Raw genomic sequence first — 17,107 nt, 5'->3', positions numbered from 1 at the left:
AAACGATTGATACCTTGTAGCAATCTTGGCTTAGACGTGGATTAGGTAAAGATAAAACTAAATTGCTTTTTGTTTGTAAACACAACACGTCAGGTGTGTAACAAAGCGATGGGAAACAAGGAAGTCTCTTTTCTGTGAATGTAGTGATGCAACAACGAATTCACTGAGGGCTACCCGTTTCTGCAATTAGTAATTTATTGAAACTGCCGCTATTACGCGTCTGTCAATGTAGAACTGTGTGTGTTACAGAAGGCACTGTTCGGATATTTTGTCAGTGAGTAGGGAGAAATTGTGTTTTTAATTACACTTGTTACAGAAGAGAGAGAGAGAGAGAGAGAGAGAGAGAGAGAGAGAGAGAGAGAGAAAAGAAGAGTTTTATGTTATTTCCATTCCATTCGAAACCTATCTGTTCTCACTCCAAGGGCGCCCATACGACAGACAGTTTGTACAGGGGGTGGGGGACGGCTGAATCTGGAGGTATGGTGTACTTTTAATATTTTGGAAGACGAATAGCGAGCTTGTAAAGAGGCCATAAACAGATTTGAAGTTCCGAACCTGGTAAAGACGTGTGTAATACAGACCTTTTGACTCGATTTCTTGCAAGAAAAACACCTGATAACATTGCGTTTTCTACTTTCCCTGGGAGCCCCGAGTACAGGCGAAACACAACACCTGCGACGACAAGACATTCCTTACAGAAAGTAAACGCTCACTGTCGTGGCCTAATAAACAGCCTACAGCGGTTCTCGTCCCATCACCGAATTTGAGCAACGCTGGCCCCCGTTGTCAGTGTGGCCGCCTGGGAGCACAAGTGGCTGTTGCCTAGAATTTCTCTTCCCCGTTTTCGGTACAGTTGGCCACGTCATTTCACATCCCCGCAAGCTCCTCAAGTGCCGCAAGTCTGCAAGTCTCGGGACGCTACGCTAGACGCTTGCTGCCGGCCCCCTCATGTACCTGGCCACAGACGACAAAGCGTTCGGCTGGGCGACGCCTCGTGTACGCCGGCTCGCGCCACCGCGGTCGCCGCGCGTGCAGGGAATGCCGCGCCGTCCAATTGCGTTTGGCGCGCATTCCCCTGATGGACAGAGAAAGCCAAAAGTCGCCGTTCGGCCATTAATGTGGATGTCGTACCAGAGTTAGACCGCTTGTGCCATCTCGCGGCTGCCGCTGCTACTACTGGTGCGCGTCCCCCGCGCTTATCGAAGAGACAGTGTGCTCTGGCTCTGGTCGACGCAGACGTGTGGTACGCGCGTAGCGCGAGTGCTGCTGCGTTTGGCAGTCCCTTGCGGAACACGTTGCTGGCCGAGTGCTCAGACGCACTAGTTACCGACTGCTACCACAGAATACTGCGTTTGCAATTGAAATAGACACCGGGACAGCGCGAACGCAAGTCCCGACTACCAAAAATTATGCGCCCGAGTTACTCACATTTGGAGTAATCGCGGGGGTCAGCTCGACCGAAGTGCAATGGAAGAGCCTCACCCCGGAGGAACCGCCTTCATGATCACGGTATCCCCTACGCCAGGTAAGTATGCTTTCGTCGCGCCACAGGCGAGAATTTGTAGTGCCTCGCGCTATCGAGATGTAACGAGAGCTCCTGACGTTTCCGCAATCGGCGAACAGAATGGTGGCCGTCCATGTACCTGTCTCCTTACAAGAGAGCTATTGGCTGTCGAGTTAGATGGCAGACAGTCGCAACAACGCTCCTCTGCCGAGAAAAACGATGCATTTTGTGCGAGCAGCACCATACGGCTCGCGGCGCCGGCCGCTGCTGGGGTTAATTTACCGTTCCCTCCGGAAGATGGCGGGCCAAGTCCGGGTTGCCGCCTCCGGGCCCTCCTCTCCGTCTCCAACGAGCCCTCTTCCTCGGCTGTTGAAACCGCGAATGCGATCTGCGGAATGAGTGCTTTTTGCAGCCACAATGCAAGCCACACTTTACTTTCGCTCCTTCCAGGAGAGCCCTTAGTGCTAGCAAATACGGCAGCATTGTCACGCGCGGTCGACTGTCGCCGAGCAACTGAAGGACCACAGCTCAGACTGTCAGATGTTCTAAGAGAGCTGGATGCACTCGTGAGTGTTGTGCGCGACGAACAAACAGGACGTCAGTGAACTCCAAGAACGAACATCAGCCAGCACGTTCGACATTCGACGCCGAGTAACAGAAGACACTTAAAAGGTAACACTTCTTTTTGCTTCTCCTTCCGAGTAGGACGTGGAAAGCTCGATCGAATATTTGTGCAAATTTTCATTCGGAATATGGACATATTTCCTTCGCGCATAAGAGAGAAAAATAAAGTCTCATTCATGACAACATTTCAGCTGTGTCGGGTTGATTTCGAAGATGCAGATTAATTGTGCGGTATTTGGTAAACGATTGATACCTTGTAGCAATCTTGGCTTAGACGTGGATTAGGTAAAGATAAAACTAAATTGCTTTTTGTTTGTAAACACAACACGTCAGGTGTGTAACAAAGCGATGGGAAACAAGGAAGTCTCTTTTCTGTGAATGTAGTGATGCAACAACGAATTCACTGAGGGCTACCCGTTTCTGCAATTAGTAATTTATTGAAACTGCCGCTATTACGCGTCTGTCAATGTAGAACTGTGTGTGTTACAGAAGGCACTGTTCGGATATTTTGTCAGTGAGTAGGGAGAAATTGTGTTTTTAATTACACTTGTTACAGAAGAGAGAGAGAGAGAGAGAGAGAGAGAGAGAGAGAGAGAGAGAGAAAAGAAGAGTTTTATGTTATTTCCATTCCATTCGAAACCTATCTGTTCTCACTCCAAGGGCGCCCATACGACAGACAGTTTGTACAGGGGGTGGGGGACGGCTGAATCTGGAGGTATGGTGTACTTTTAATATTTTGGAAGACGAATAGCGAGCTTGTAAAGAGGCCATAAACAGATTTGAAGTTCCGAACCTGGTAAAGACGTGTGTAATACAGACCTTTTGACTCGATTTCTTGCAAGAAAAACACCTGATAACATTGCGTTTTCTACTTTCCCTGGGAGCCCCGAGTACAGGCGAAACACAACACCTGCGACGACAAGACATTCCTTACAGAAAGTAAACGCTCACTGTCGTGGCCTAATAAACAGCCTACAGCGGTTCTCGTCCCATCACCGAATTTGAGCAACGCTGGCCCCCGTTGTCAGTGTGGCCGCCTGGGAGCACAAGTGGCTGTTGCCTAGAATTTCTCTTCCCCGTTTTCGGTACAGTTGGCCACGTCATTTCACATCCCCGCAAGCTCCTCAAGTGCCGCAAGTCTGCAAGTCTCGGGACGCTACGCTAGACGCTTGCTGCCGGCCCCCTCATGTACCTGGCCACAGACGACAAAGCGTTCGGCTGGGCGACGCCTCGTGTACGCCGGCTCGCGCCACCGCGGTCGCCGCGCGTGCAGGGAATGCCGCGCCGTCCAATTGCGTTTGGCGCGCATTCCCCTGATGGACAGAGAAAGCCAAAAGTCGCCGTTCGGCCATTAATGTGGATGTCGTACCAGAGTTAGACCGCTTGTGCCATCTCGCGGCTGCCGCTGCTACTACTGGTGCGCGTCCCCCGCGCTTATCGAAGAGACAGTGTGCTCTGGCTCTGGTCGACGCAGACGTGTGGTACGCGCGTAGCGCGAGTGCTGCTGCGTTTGGCAGTCCCTTGCGGAACACGTTGCTGGCCGAGTGCTCAGACGCACTAGTTACCGACTGCTACCACAGAATACTGCGTTTGCAATTGAAATAGACACCGGGACAGCGCGAACGCAAGTCCCGACTACCAAAAATTATGCGCCCGAGTTACTCACATTTGGAGTAATCGCGGGGGTCAGCTCGACCGAAGTGCAATGGAAGAGCCTCACCCCGGAGGAACCGCCTTCATGATCACGGTATCCCCTACGCCAGGTAAGTATGCTTTCGTCGCGCCACAGGCGAGAATTTGTAGTGCCTCGCGCTATCGAGATGTAACGAGAGCTCCTGACGTTTCCGCAATCGGCGAACAGAATGGTGGCCGTCCATGTACCTGTCTCCTTACAAGAGAGCTATTGGCTGTCGAGTTAGATGGCAGACAGTCGCAACAACGCTCCTCTGCCGAGAAAAACGATGCATTTTGTGCGAGCAGCACCATACGGCTCGCGGCGCCGGCCGCTGCTGGGGTTAATTTACCGTTCCCTCCGGAAGATGGCGGGCCAAGTCCGGGTTGCCGCCTCCGGGCCCTCCTCTCCGTCTCCAACGAGCCCTCTTCCTCGGCTGTTGAAACCGCGAATGCGATCTGCGGAATGAGTGCTTTTTGCAGCCACAATGCAAGCCACACTTTACTTTCGCTCCTTCCAGGAGAGCCCTTAGTGCTAGCAAATACGGCAGCATTGTCACGCGCGGTCGACTGTCGCCGAGCAACTGAAGGACCACAGCTCAGACTGTCAGATGTTCTAAGAGAGCTGGATGCACTCGTGAGTGTTGTGCGCGACGAACAAACAGGACGTCAGTGAACTCCAAGAACGAACATCAGCCAGCACGTTCGACATTCGACGCCGAGTAACAGAAGACACTTAAAAGGTAACACTTCTTTTTGCTTCTCCTTCCGAGTAGGACGTGGAAAGCTCGATCGAATATTTGTGCAAATTTTCATTCGGAATATGGACATATTTCCTTCGCGCATAAGAGAGAAAAATAAAGTCTCATTCATGACAACATTTCAGCTGTGTCGGGTTGATTTCGAAGATGCAGATTAATTGTGCGGTATTTGGTAAACGATTGATACCTTGTAGCAATCTTGGCTTAGACGTGGATTAGGTAAAGATAAAACTAAATTGCTTTTTGTTTGTAAACACAACACGTCAGGTGTGTAACAAAGCGATGGGAAACAAGGAAGTCTCTTTTCTGTGAATGTAGTGATGCAACAACGAATTCACTGAGGGCTACCCGTTTCTGCAATTAGTAATTTATTGAAACTGCCGCTATTACGCGTCTGTCAATGTAGAACTGTGTGTGTTACAGAAGGCACTGTTCGGATATTTTGTCAGTGAGTAGGGAGAAATTGTGTTTTTAATTACACTTGTTACAGAAGAGAGAGAGAGAGAGAGAGAGAGAGAGAGAGAGAGAGAGAGAGAAAAGAAGAGTTTTATGTTATTTCCATTCCATTCGAAACCTATCTGTTCTCACTCCAAGGGCGCCCATACGACAGACAGTTTGTACAGGGGGTGGGGGACGGCTGAATCTGGAGGTATGGTGTACTTTTAATATTTTGGAAGACGAATAGCGAGCTTGTAAAGAGGCCATAAACAGATTTGAAGTTCCGAACCTGGTAAAGACGTGTGTAATACAGACCTTTTGACTCGATTTCTTGCAAGAAAAACACCTGATAACATTGCGTTTTCTACTTTCCCTGGGAGCCCCGAGTACAGGCGAAACACAACACCTGCGACGACAAGACATTCCTTACAGAAAGTAAACGCTCACTGTCGTGGCCTAATAAACAGCCTACAGCGGTTCTCGTCCCATCACCGAATTTGAGCAACGCTGGCCCCCGTTGTCAGTGTGGCCGCCTGGGAGCACAAGTGGCTGTTGCCTAGAATTTCTCTTCCCCGTTTTCGGTACAGTTGGCCACGTCATTTCACATCCCCGCAAGCTCCTCAAGTGCCGCAAGTCTGCAAGTCTCGGGACGCTACGCTAGACGCTTGCTGCCGGCCCCCTCATGTACCTGGCCACAGACGACAAAGCGTTCGGCTGGGCGACGCCTCGTGTACGCCGGCTCGCGCCACCGCGGTCGCCGCGCGTGCAGGGAATGCCGCGCCGTCCAATTGCGTTTGGCGCGCATTCCCCTGATGGACAGAGAAAGCCAAAAGTCGCCGTTCGGCCATTAATGTGGATGTCGTACCAGAGTTAGACCGCTTGTGCCATCTCGCGGCTGCCGCTGCTACTACTGGTGCGCGTCCCCCGCGCTTATCGAAGAGACAGTGTGCTCTGGCTCTGGTCGACGCAGACGTGTGGTACGCGCGTAGCGCGAGTGCTGCTGCGTTTGGCAGTCCCTTGCGGAACACGTTGCTGGCCGAGTGCTCAGACGCACTAGTTACCGACTGCTACCACAGAATACTGCGTTTGCAATTGAAATAGACACCGGGACAGCGCGAACGCAAGTCCCGACTACCAAAAATTATGCGCCCGAGTTACTCACATTTGGAGTAATCGCGGGGGTCAGCTCGACCGAAGTGCAATGGAAGAGCCTCACCCCGGAGGAACCGCCTTCATGATCACGGTATCCCCTACGCCAGGTAAGTATGCTTTCGTCGCGCCACAGGCGAGAATTTGTAGTGCCTCGCGCTATCGAGATGTAACGAGAGCTCCTGACGTTTCCGCAATCGGCGAACAGAATGGTGGCCGTCCATGTACCTGTCTCCTTACAAGAGAGCTATTGGCTGTCGAGTTAGATGGCAGACAGTCGCAACAACGCTCCTCTGCCGAGAAAAACGATGCATTTTGTGCGAGCAGCACCATACGGCTCGCGGCGCCGGCCGCTGCTGGGGTTAATTTACCGTTCCCTCCGGAAGATGGCGGGCCAAGTCCGGGTTGCCGCCTCCGGGCCCTCCTCTCCGTCTCCAACGAGCCCTCTTCCTCGGCTGTTGAAACCGCGAATGCGATCTGCGGAATGAGTGCTTTTTGCAGCCACAATGCAAGCCACACTTTACTTTCGCTCCTTCCAGGAGAGCCCTTAGTGCTAGCAAATACGGCAGCATTGTCACGCGCGGTCGACTGTCGCCGAGCAACTGAAGGACCACAGCTCAGACTGTCAGATGTTCTAAGAGAGCTGGATGCACTCGTGAGTGTTGTGCGCGACGAACAAACAGGACGTCAGTGAACTCCAAGAACGAACATCAGCCAGCACGTTCGACATTCGACGCCGAGTAACAGAAGACACTTAAAAGGTAACACTTCTTTTTGCTTCTCCTTCCGAGTAGGACGTGGAAAGCTCGATCGAATATTTGTGCAAATTTTCATTCGGAATATGGACATATTTCCTTCGCGCATAAGAGAGAAAAATAAAGTCTCATTCATGACAACATTTCAGCTGTGTCGGGTTGATTTCGAAGATGCAGATTAATTGTGCGGTATTTGGTAAACGATTGATACCTTGTAGCAATCTTGGCTTAGACGTGGATTAGGTAAAGATAAAACTAAATTGCTTTTTGTTTGTAAACACAACACGTCAGGTGTGTAACAAAGCGATGGGAAACAAGGAAGTCTCTTTTCTGTGAATGTAGTGATGCAACAACGAATTCACTGAGGGCTACCCGTTTCTGCAATTAGTAATTTATTGAAACTGCCGCTATTACGCGTCTGTCAATGTAGAACTGTGTGTGTTACAGAAGGCACTGTTCGGATATTTTGTCAGTGAGTAGGGAGAAATTGTGTTTTTAATTACACTTGTTACAGAAGAGAGAGAGAGAGAGAGAGAGAGAGAGAGAGAGAGAGAGAGAGAAAAGAAGAGTTTTATGTTATTTCCATTCCATTCGAAACCTATCTGTTCTCACTCCAAGGGCGCCCATACGACAGACAGTTTGTACAGGGGGTGGGGGACGGCTGAATCTGGAGGTATGGTGTACTTTTAATATTTTGGAAGACGAATAGCGAGCTTGTAAAGAGGCCATAAACAGATTTGAAGTTCCGAACCTGGTAAAGACGTGTGTAATACAGACCTTTTGACTCGATTTCTTGCAAGAAAAACACCTGATAACATTGCGTTTTCTACTTTCCCTGGGAGCCCCGAGTACAGGCGAAACACAACACCTGCGACGACAAGACATTCCTTACAGAAAGTAAACGCTCACTGTCGTGGCCTAATAAACAGCCTACAGCGGTTCTCGTCCCATCACCGAATTTGAGCAACGCTGGCCCCCGTTGTCAGTGTGGCCGCCTGGGAGCACAAGTGGCTGTTGCCTAGAATTTCTCTTCCCCGTTTTCGGTACAGTTGGCCACGTCATTTCACATCCCCGCAAGCTCCTCAAGTGCCGCAAGTCTGCAAGTCTCGGGACGCTACGCTAGACGCTTGCTGCCGGCCCCCTCATGTACCTGGCCACAGACGACAAAGCGTTCGGCTGGGCGACGCCTCGTGTACGCCGGCTCGCGCCACCGCGGTCGCCGCGCGTGCAGGGAATGCCGCGCCGTCCAATTGCGTTTGGCGCGCATTCCCCTGATGGACAGAGAAAGCCAAAAGTCGCCGTTCGGCCATTAATGTGGATGTCGTACCAGAGTTAGACCGCTTGTGCCATCTCGCGGCTGCCGCTGCTACTACTGGTGCGCGTCCCCCGCGCTTATCGAAGAGACAGTGTGCTCTGGCTCTGGTCGACGCAGACGTGTGGTACGCGCGTAGCGCGAGTGCTGCTGCGTTTGGCAGTCCCTTGCGGAACACGTTGCTGGCCGAGTGCTCAGACGCACTAGTTACCGACTGCTACCACAGAATACTGCGTTTGCAATTGAAATAGACACCGGGACAGCGCGAACGCAAGTCCCGACTACCAAAAATTATGCGCCCGAGTTACTCACATTTGGAGTAATCGCGGGGGTCAGCTCGACCGAAGTGCAATGGAAGAGCCTCACCCCGGAGGAACCGCCTTCATGATCACGGTATCCCCTACGCCAGGTAAGTATGCTTTCGTCGCGCCACAGGCGAGAATTTGTAGTGCCTCGCGCTATCGAGATGTAACGAGAGCTCCTGACGTTTCCGCAATCGGCGAACAGAATGGTGGCCGTCCATGTACCTGTCTCCTTACAAGAGAGCTATTGGCTGTCGAGTTAGATGGCAGACAGTCGCAACAACGCTCCTCTGCCGAGAAAAACGATGCATTTTGTGCGAGCAGCACCATACGGCTCGCGGCGCCGGCCGCTGCTGGGGTTAATTTACCGTTCCCTCCGGAAGATGGCGGGCCAAGTCCGGGTTGCCGCCTCCGGGCCCTCCTCTCCGTCTCCAACGAGCCCTCTTCCTCGGCTGTTGAAACCGCGAATGCGATCTGCGGAATGAGTGCTTTTTGCAGCCACAATGCAAGCCACACTTTACTTTCGCTCCTTCCAGGAGAGCCCTTAGTGCTAGCAAATACGGCAGCATTGTCACGCGCGGTCGACTGTCGCCGAGCAACTGAAGGACCACAGCTCAGACTGTCAGATGTTCTAAGAGAGCTGGATGCACTCGTGAGTGTTGTGCGCGACGAACAAACAGGACGTCAGTGAACTCCAAGAACGAACATCAGCCAGCACGTTCGACATTCGACGCCGAGTAACAGAAGACACTTAAAAGGTAACACTTCTTTTTGCTTCTCCTTCCGAGTAGGACGTGGAAAGCTCGATCGAATATTTGTGCAAATTTTCATTCGGAATATGGACATATTTCCTTCGCGCATAAGAGAGAAAAATAAAGTCTCATTCATGACAACATTTCAGCTGTGTCGGGTTGATTTCGAAGATGCAGATTAATTGTGCGGTATTTGGTAAACGATTGATACCTTGTAGCAATCTTGGCTTAGACGTGGATTAGGTAAAGATAAAACTAAATTGCTTTTTGTTTGTAAACACAACACGTCAGGTGTGTAACAAAGCGATGGGAAACAAGGAAGTCTCTTTTCTGTGAATGTAGTGATGCAACAACGAATTCACTGAGGGCTACCCGTTTCTGCAATTAGTAATTTATTGAAACTGCCGCTATTACGCGTCTGTCAATGTAGAACTGTGTGTGTTACAGAAGGCACTGTTCGGATATTTTGTCAGTGAGTAGGGAGAAATTGTGTTTTTAATTACACTTGTTACAGAAGAGAGAGAGAGAGAGAGAGAGAGAGAGAGAGAGAGAGAGAGAGAAAAGAAGAGTTTTATGTTATTTCCATTCCATTCGAAACCTATCTGTTCTCACTCCAAGGGCGCCCATACGACAGACAGTTTGTACAGGGGGTGGGGGACGGCTGAATCTGGAGGTATGGTGTACTTTTAATATTTTGGAAGACGAATAGCGAGCTTGTAAAGAGGCCATAAACAGATTTGAAGTTCCGAACCTGGTAAAGACGTGTGTAATACAGACCTTTTGACTCGATTTCTTGCAAGAAAAACACCTGATAACATTGCGTTTTCTACTTTCCCTGGGAGCCCCGAGTACAGGCGAAACACAACACCTGCGACGACAAGACATTCCTTACAGAAAGTAAACGCTCACTGTCGTGGCCTAATAAACAGCCTACAGCGGTTCTCGTCCCATCACCGAATTTGAGCAACGCTGGCCCCCGTTGTCAGTGTGGCCGCCTGGGAGCACAAGTGGCTGTTGCCTAGAATTTCTCTTCCCCGTTTTCGGTACAGTTGGCCACGTCATTTCACATCCCCGCAAGCTCCTCAAGTGCCGCAAGTCTGCAAGTCTCGGGACGCTACGCTAGACGCTTGCTGCCGGCCCCCTCATGTACCTGGCCACAGACGACAAAGCGTTCGGCTGGGCGACGCCTCGTGTACGCCGGCTCGCGCCACCGCGGTCGCCGCGCGTGCAGGGAATGCCGCGCCGTCCAATTGCGTTTGGCGCGCATTCCCCTGATGGACAGAGAAAGCCAAAAGTCGCCGTTCGGCCATTAATGTGGATGTCGTACCAGAGTTAGACCGCTTGTGCCATCTCGCGGCTGCCGCTGCTACTACTGGTGCGCGTCCCCCGCGCTTATCGAAGAGACAGTGTGCTCTGGCTCTGGTCGACGCAGACGTGTGGTACGCGCGTAGCGCGAGTGCTGCTGCGTTTGGCAGTCCCTTGCGGAACACGTTGCTGGCCGAGTGCTCAGACGCACTAGTTACCGACTGCTACCACAGAATACTGCGTTTGCAATTGAAATAGACACCGGGACAGCGCGAACGCAAGTCCCGACTACCAAAAATTATGCGCCCGAGTTACTCACATTTGGAGTAATCGCGGGGGTCAGCTCGACCGAAGTGCAATGGAAGAGCCTCACCCCGGAGGAACCGCCTTCATGATCACGGTATCCCCTACGCCAGGTAAGTATGCTTTCGTCGCTTTTTTTTTTTTTTTTTTTCTTTATTGTTATTTTCAAACCCGTACAAACAGGCAGGCTGTCAGCAGCATGGTACGCCGCTCTTCAGCCGTAGAGGAGATAAAGATAGAACAGAAAGAATACACAAATGTGACATAACGGTGGGAATAAAACAGTAGACACATAAAGACAAACACGGAGCCGTTCACACTTGACGAAAATTCACTACAAACTGTTGTCACGACGCACTAACACTGAAGATGGCGATGGCACAGGTGAACGATGGAGTATGACGGGAACACTGAACACGAAACACGACGGCACTCACGAGACACTGATGGCGACGATCTCCGGCGCGCGAATGTCCACTCAGCGTGTACGAGTCCGGGGACCTGCCAAGAGAGGAGGTGGAGGAGGAGGAAGGGGAAATGGGAGAGGGGAGAGCAGAGATGCCATGGGCAAAGGAGAGAGGGGGAGGGAGGTAGGGGGAGTGAAGCCCGGAGGAGAGGGTAGGAGGGAGGGGGGAAAGGAAAGAGAAGGGAAGGGAAAAGGGGGGGGAGGGAGGGTGCCTGAAGGAAAGGACACAGGAGGGGGGGGAGGATCAAAGTTGATAGGAGGGGTAGATGCAGGGGAGGAGGACATTATCAGGGAGGGGGAGCTGGCGGAAGCCACCTTGGGAGAGGGTAAGGAGGGTGGAGAGATGGAGACCGGGTGGGACGTGGGAGTACAGGCGTGGCAGCGGGCGGGGGTGGGAGAGGATCGGGGAGACTAGCGGGTGAGGAGGATCGAGTTTACGGGAGGTGTATAGGATTCGTATCCTTTCGAGGAAGAGGAGGAGGTGGGGGAAGGGGATAAGGTCATACAGGATCCGCGTGGGGGAAGGGAGACGGATGCGATAGGCAAGGCGGAGAGCATGGCGTTCAAGGATTTGGAGGGATTTATAAAAGGAAGGGGGGGCGGAGATCCAGGCGGGATGGGCGTAACAGAGGATAGGGCGGATGAGGGACTTATAGGTGTGGAGGATGGTGGAGGGGTCCAGACCCCACGTTCGGCCGGAAAGGAGCTTGAGGAGACGGAGTCGGGAACGTGCCTTGGCTTGGATTGTCTGGAGATGGGGAGTCCAGGAGAGGCGACGGTCGAGGGTGACGCCAAGGTACTTAAGGGTGGGGGTGAGAGCGATGGGACGGCCATAAACGGTGAGATAGAAATCAAGGAGGCGGAAGGAGGGAGTGGTTTTGCCTACAATGATCGCCTGGGTTTTGGAAGGATTGACCTTGAGCAACCACTGGTTGCACCAAGCGGTGAACCGGTCAAGATGGGATTGGAGAAGGTGTTGGGAGCGTCGCAGGGTGGGGGCAAGGGCAAGGAAGGCGGTGTCATCGGCAAACTGGAGAAGGTGGACGGGGGGTGACGGCGGCGGCATGTCCGCCGTGTACAACAAGTACAGAAGGGGGGAGAGGACGGAGCCTTGGGGCACACCGGCGGAGGGGAAAAAGGTGTAGGAATCGGTGTTATGGATGGTGACATAGGAAGGACGGCGGGAGAGAAAGGAACCGATCAGACGAACGTAGTTAATGGGAAGGGCGAAGGTTTGGAGCTTGAAGAGGAGACCGGAATGCCATACGCGGTCATATGCGCGTTCGAGGTCAAGAGAGAGGAAGATTGCGGAGCGACGGGAATTGAGCTGTTCGGGCTTTCGTCGCGCCACAGGCGAGAATTTGTAGTGCCTCGCGCTATCGAGATGTAACGAGAGCTCCTGACGTTTCCGCAATCGGCGAACAGAATGGTGGCCGTCCATGTACCTGTCTCCTTACAAGAGAGCTATTGGCTGTCGAGTTAGATGGCAGACAGTCGCAACAACGCTCCTCTGCCGAGAAAAACGATGCATTTTGTGCGAGCAGCACCATACGGCTCGCGGCGCCGGCCGCTGCTGGGGTTAATTTACCGTTCCCTCCGGAAGATGGCGGGCCAAGTCCGGGTTGCCGCCTCCGGGCCCTCCTCTCCGTCTCCAACGAGCCCTCTTCCTCGGCTGTTGAAACCGCGAATGCGATCTGCGGAATGAGTGCTTTTTGCAGCCACAATGCAAGCCACACTTTACTTTCGCTCCTTCCAGGAGAGCCCTTAGTGCTAGCAAATACGGCAGCATTGTCACGCGCGGTCGACTGTCGCCGAGCAACTGAAGGACCACAGCTCAGACTGTCAGATGTTCTAAGAGAGCTGGATGCACTCGTGAGTGTTGTGCGCGACGAACAAACAGGACGTCAGTGAACTCCAAGAACGAACATCAGCCAGCACGTTCGACATTCGACGCCGAGTAACAGAAGACACTTAAAAGGTAACACTTCTTTTTGCTTCTCCTTCCGAGTAGGACGTGGAAAGCTCGATCGAATATTTGTGCAAATTTTCATTCGGAATATGGACATATTTCCTTCGCGCATAAGAGAGAAAAATAAAGTCTCATTCATGACAACATTTCAGCTGTGTCGGGTTGATTTCGAAGATGCAGATTAATTGTGCGGTATTTGGTAAACGATTGATACCTTGTAGCAATCTTGGCTTAGACGTGGATTAGGTAAAGATAAAACTAAATTGCTTTTTGTTTGTAAACACAACACGTCAGGTGTGTAACAAAGCGATGGGAAACAAGGAAGTCTCTTTTCTGTGAATGTAGTGATGCAACAACGAATTCACTGAGGGCTACCCGTTTCTGCAATTAGTAATTTATTGAAACTGCCGCTATTACGCGTCTGTCAATGTAGAACTGTGTGTGTTACAGAAGGCACTGTTCGGATATTTTGTCAGTGAGTAGGGAGAAATTGTGTTTTTAATTACACTTGTTACAGAAGAGAGAGAGAGAGAGAGAGAGAGAGAGAGAGAGAGAGAGAGAGAAAAGAAGAGTTTTATGTTATTTCCATTCCATTCGAAACCTATCTGTTCTCACTCCAAGGGCGCCCATACGACAGACAGTTTGTACAGGGGGTGGGGGACGGCTGAATCTGGAGGTATGGTGTACTTTTAATATTTTGGAAGACGAATAGCGAGCTTGTAAAGAGGCCATAAACAGATTTGAAGTTCCGAACCTGGTAAAGACGTGTGTAATACAGACCTTTTGACTCGATTTCTTGCAAGAAAAACACCTGATAACATTGCGTTTTCTACTTTCCCTGGGAGCCCCGAGTACAGGCGAAACACAACACCTGCGACGACAAGACATTCCTTACAGAAAGTAAACGCTCACTGTCGTGGCCTAATAAACAGCCTACAGCGGTTCTCGTCCCATCACCGAATTTGAGCAACGCTGGCCCCCGTTGTCAGTGTGGCCGCCTGGGAGCACAAGTGGCTGTTGCCTAGAATTTCTCTTCCCCGTTTTCGGTACAGTTGGCCACGTCATTTCACATCCCCGCAAGCTCCTCAAGTGCCGCAAGTCTGCAAGTCTCGGGACGCTACGCTAGACGCTTGCTGCCGGCCCCCTCATGTACCTGGCCACAGACGACAAAGCGTTCGGCTGGGCGACGCCTCGTGTACGCCGGCTCGCGCCACCGCGGTCGCCGCGCGTGCAGGGAATGCCGCGCCGTCCAATTGCGTTTGGCGCGCATTCCCCTGATGGACAGAGAAAGCCAAAAGTCGCCGTTCGGCCATTAATGTGGATGTCGTACCAGAGTTAGACCGCTTGTGCCATCTCGCGGCTGCCGCTGCTACTACTGGTGCGCGTCCCCCGCGCTTATCGAAGAGACAGTGTGCTCTGGCTCTGGTCGACGCAGACGTGTGGTACGCGCGTAGCGCGAGTGCTGCTGCGTTTGGCAGTCCCTTGCGGAACACGTTGCTGGCCGAGTGCTCAGACGCACTAGTTACCGACTGCTACCACAGAATACTGCGTTTGCAATTGAAATAGACACCGGGACAGCGCGAACGCAAGTCCCGACTACCAAAAATTATGCGCCCGAGTTACTCACATTTGGAGTAATCGCGGGGGTCAGCTCGACCGAAGTGCAATGGAAGAGCCTCACCCCGGAGGAACCGCCTTCATGATCACGGTATCCCCTACGCCAGGTAAGTATGCTTTCGTCGCGCCACAGGCGAGAATTTGTAGTGCCTCGCGCTATCGAGATGTAACGAGAGCTCCTGACGTTTCCGCAATCGGCGAACAGAATGGTGGCCGTCCATGTACCTGTCTCCTTACAAGAGAGCTATTGGCTGTCGAGTTAGATGGCAGACAGTCGCAACAACGCTCCTCTGCCGAGAAAAACGATGCATTTTGTGCGAGCAGCACCATACGGCTCGCGGCGCCGGCCGCTGCTGGGGTTAATTTACCGTTCCCTCCGGAAGATGGCGGGCCAAGTCCGGGTTGCCGCCTCCGGGCCCTCCTCTCCGTCTCCAACGAGCCCTCTTCCTCGGCTGTTGAAACCGCGAATGCGATCTGCGGAATGAGTGCTTTTTGCAGCCACAATGCAAGCCACACTTTACTTTCGCTCCTTCCAGGAGAGCCCTTAGTGCTAGCAAATACGGCAGCATTGTCACGCGCGGTCGACTGTCGCCGAGCAACTGAAGGACCACAGCTCAGACTGTCAGATGTTCTAAGAGAGCTGGATGCACTCGTGAGTGTTGTGCGCGACGAACAAACAGGACGTCAGTGAACTCCAAGAACGAACATCAGCCAGCACGTTCGACATTCGACGCCGAGTAACAGAAGACACTTAAAAGGTAACACTTCTTTTTGCTTCTCCTTCCGAGTAGGACGTGGAAAGCTCGATCGAATATTTGTGCAAATTTTCATTCGGAATATGGACATATTTCCTTCGCGCATAAGAGAGAAAAATAAAGTCTCATTCATGACAACATTTCAGCTGTGTCGGGTTGATTTCGAAGATGCAGATTAATTGTGCGGTATTTGGTAAACGATTGATACCTTGTAGCAATCTTGGCTTAGACGTGGATTAGGTAAAGATAAAACTAAATTGCTTTTTGTTTGTAAACACAACACGTCAGGTGTGTAACAAAGCGATGGGAAACAAGGAAGTCTCTTTTCTGTGAATGTAGTGATGCAACAACGAATTCACTGAGGGCTACCCGTTTCTGCAATTAGTAATTTATTGAAACTGCCGCTATTACGCGTCTGTCAATGTAGAACTGTGTGTGTTACAGAAGGCACTGTTCGGATATTTTGTCAGTGAGTAGGGAGAAATTGTGTTTTTAATTACACTTGTTACAGAAGAGAGAGAGAGAGAGAGAGAGAGAGAGAGAGAGAGAGAGAGAGAGAGAAAAGAAGAGTTTTATGTTATTTCCATTCCATTCGAAACCTATCTGTTCTCACTCCAAGGGCGCCCATACGACAGACAGTTTGTACAGGGGGTGGGGGACGGCTGAATCTGGAGGTATGGTGTACTTTTAATATTTTGGAAGACGAATAGCGAGCTTGTAAAGAGGCCATAAACAGATTTGAAGTTCCGAACCTGGTAAAGACGTGTGTAATACAGACCTTTTGACTCGATTTCTTGCAAGAAAAACACCTGATAACATTGCGTTTTCTACTTTCCCTGGGAGCCCCGAGTACAGGCGAAACACAACACCTGCGACGACAAGACATTCCTTACAGAAAGTAAACGCTCACTGTCGTGGCCTAATAAACAGCCTACAGCGGTTCTCGTCCCATCACCGAATTTGAGCAACGCTGGCCCCCGTTGTCAGTGTGGCCGCCTGGGAGCACAAGTGGCTGTTGCCTAGAATTTCTCTTCCCCGTTTTCGGTACAGTTGGCCACGTCATTTCACATCCCCGCAAGCTCCTCAAGTGCCGCAAGTCTGCAAGTCTCGGGACGCTACGCTAGACGCTTGCTGCCGGCCCCCTCATGTACCTGGCCACAGACGACAAAGCGTTCGGCTGGGCGACGCCTCGTGTACGCCGGCTCGCGCCACCGCGGTCGCCGCGCGTGCAGGGAATGCCGCGCCGTCCAATTGCGTTTGGCGCGCATTCCCCTGATGGACAGAGAAAGCCAAAAGTCGCCGTTCGGCCATTAATGTGGATGTCGTACCAGAGTTAGACCGCTTGTGCCATCTCGCGGCTGCCGCTGCTACTACTGGTGCGCGTCCCCCGCGCTTATCGAAGAGACAGTGTGCTCTGGCTCTGG

General features: G+C 51.8%; 6 non-coding genes across 6 annotated transcripts; all 6 read right to left on the bottom strand.

Moving 5' to 3' along the window:
- Positions 1–1,369: 1,369 nt before the first annotated feature.
- LOC124764132 lies at positions 1,370–1,533 on the bottom strand. Its single transcript, XR_007012707.1, has one exon. It is a non-coding gene; the product is annotated as a U1 spliceosomal RNA (small nuclear RNA).
- Positions 1,534–3,735: 2,202 nt separating this feature from the next.
- Positions 3,736–3,899, bottom strand: LOC124764131. The gene has a single exon (XR_007012706.1). It is a non-coding gene; the product is annotated as a U1 spliceosomal RNA (small nuclear RNA).
- Positions 3,900–6,101: 2,202 nt separating this feature from the next.
- LOC124764130 lies at positions 6,102–6,265 on the bottom strand. The gene has a single exon (XR_007012705.1). It is a non-coding gene; the product is annotated as a U1 spliceosomal RNA (small nuclear RNA).
- Positions 6,266–8,467: 2,202 nt separating this feature from the next.
- On the bottom strand, positions 8,468–8,631 carry LOC124764128. The gene has a single exon (XR_007012704.1). It is a non-coding gene; the product is annotated as a U1 spliceosomal RNA (small nuclear RNA).
- A 2,202-nt stretch (positions 8,632–10,833) lies between these two features.
- Positions 10,834–10,997, bottom strand: LOC124764127. The gene has a single exon (XR_007012703.1). It is a non-coding gene; the product is annotated as a U1 spliceosomal RNA (small nuclear RNA).
- A 3,882-nt stretch (positions 10,998–14,879) lies between these two features.
- LOC124764125 lies at positions 14,880–15,043 on the bottom strand. The gene has a single exon (XR_007012701.1). It is a non-coding gene; the product is annotated as a U1 spliceosomal RNA (small nuclear RNA).
- Between the last annotated feature and the right edge of the window lie 2,064 nt (positions 15,044–17,107).

This window comes from Schistocerca piceifrons, unplaced genomic scaffold, assembly GCF_021461385.2.
Source record: "Schistocerca piceifrons isolate TAMUIC-IGC-003096 unplaced genomic scaffold, iqSchPice1.1 HiC_scaffold_626, whole genome shotgun sequence".
Taxonomy (NCBI): Eukaryota; Metazoa; Arthropoda; class Insecta; order Orthoptera; family Acrididae; genus Schistocerca; species Schistocerca piceifrons.
This window is presented reverse-complemented; position numbering and strand designations above follow the sequence as displayed.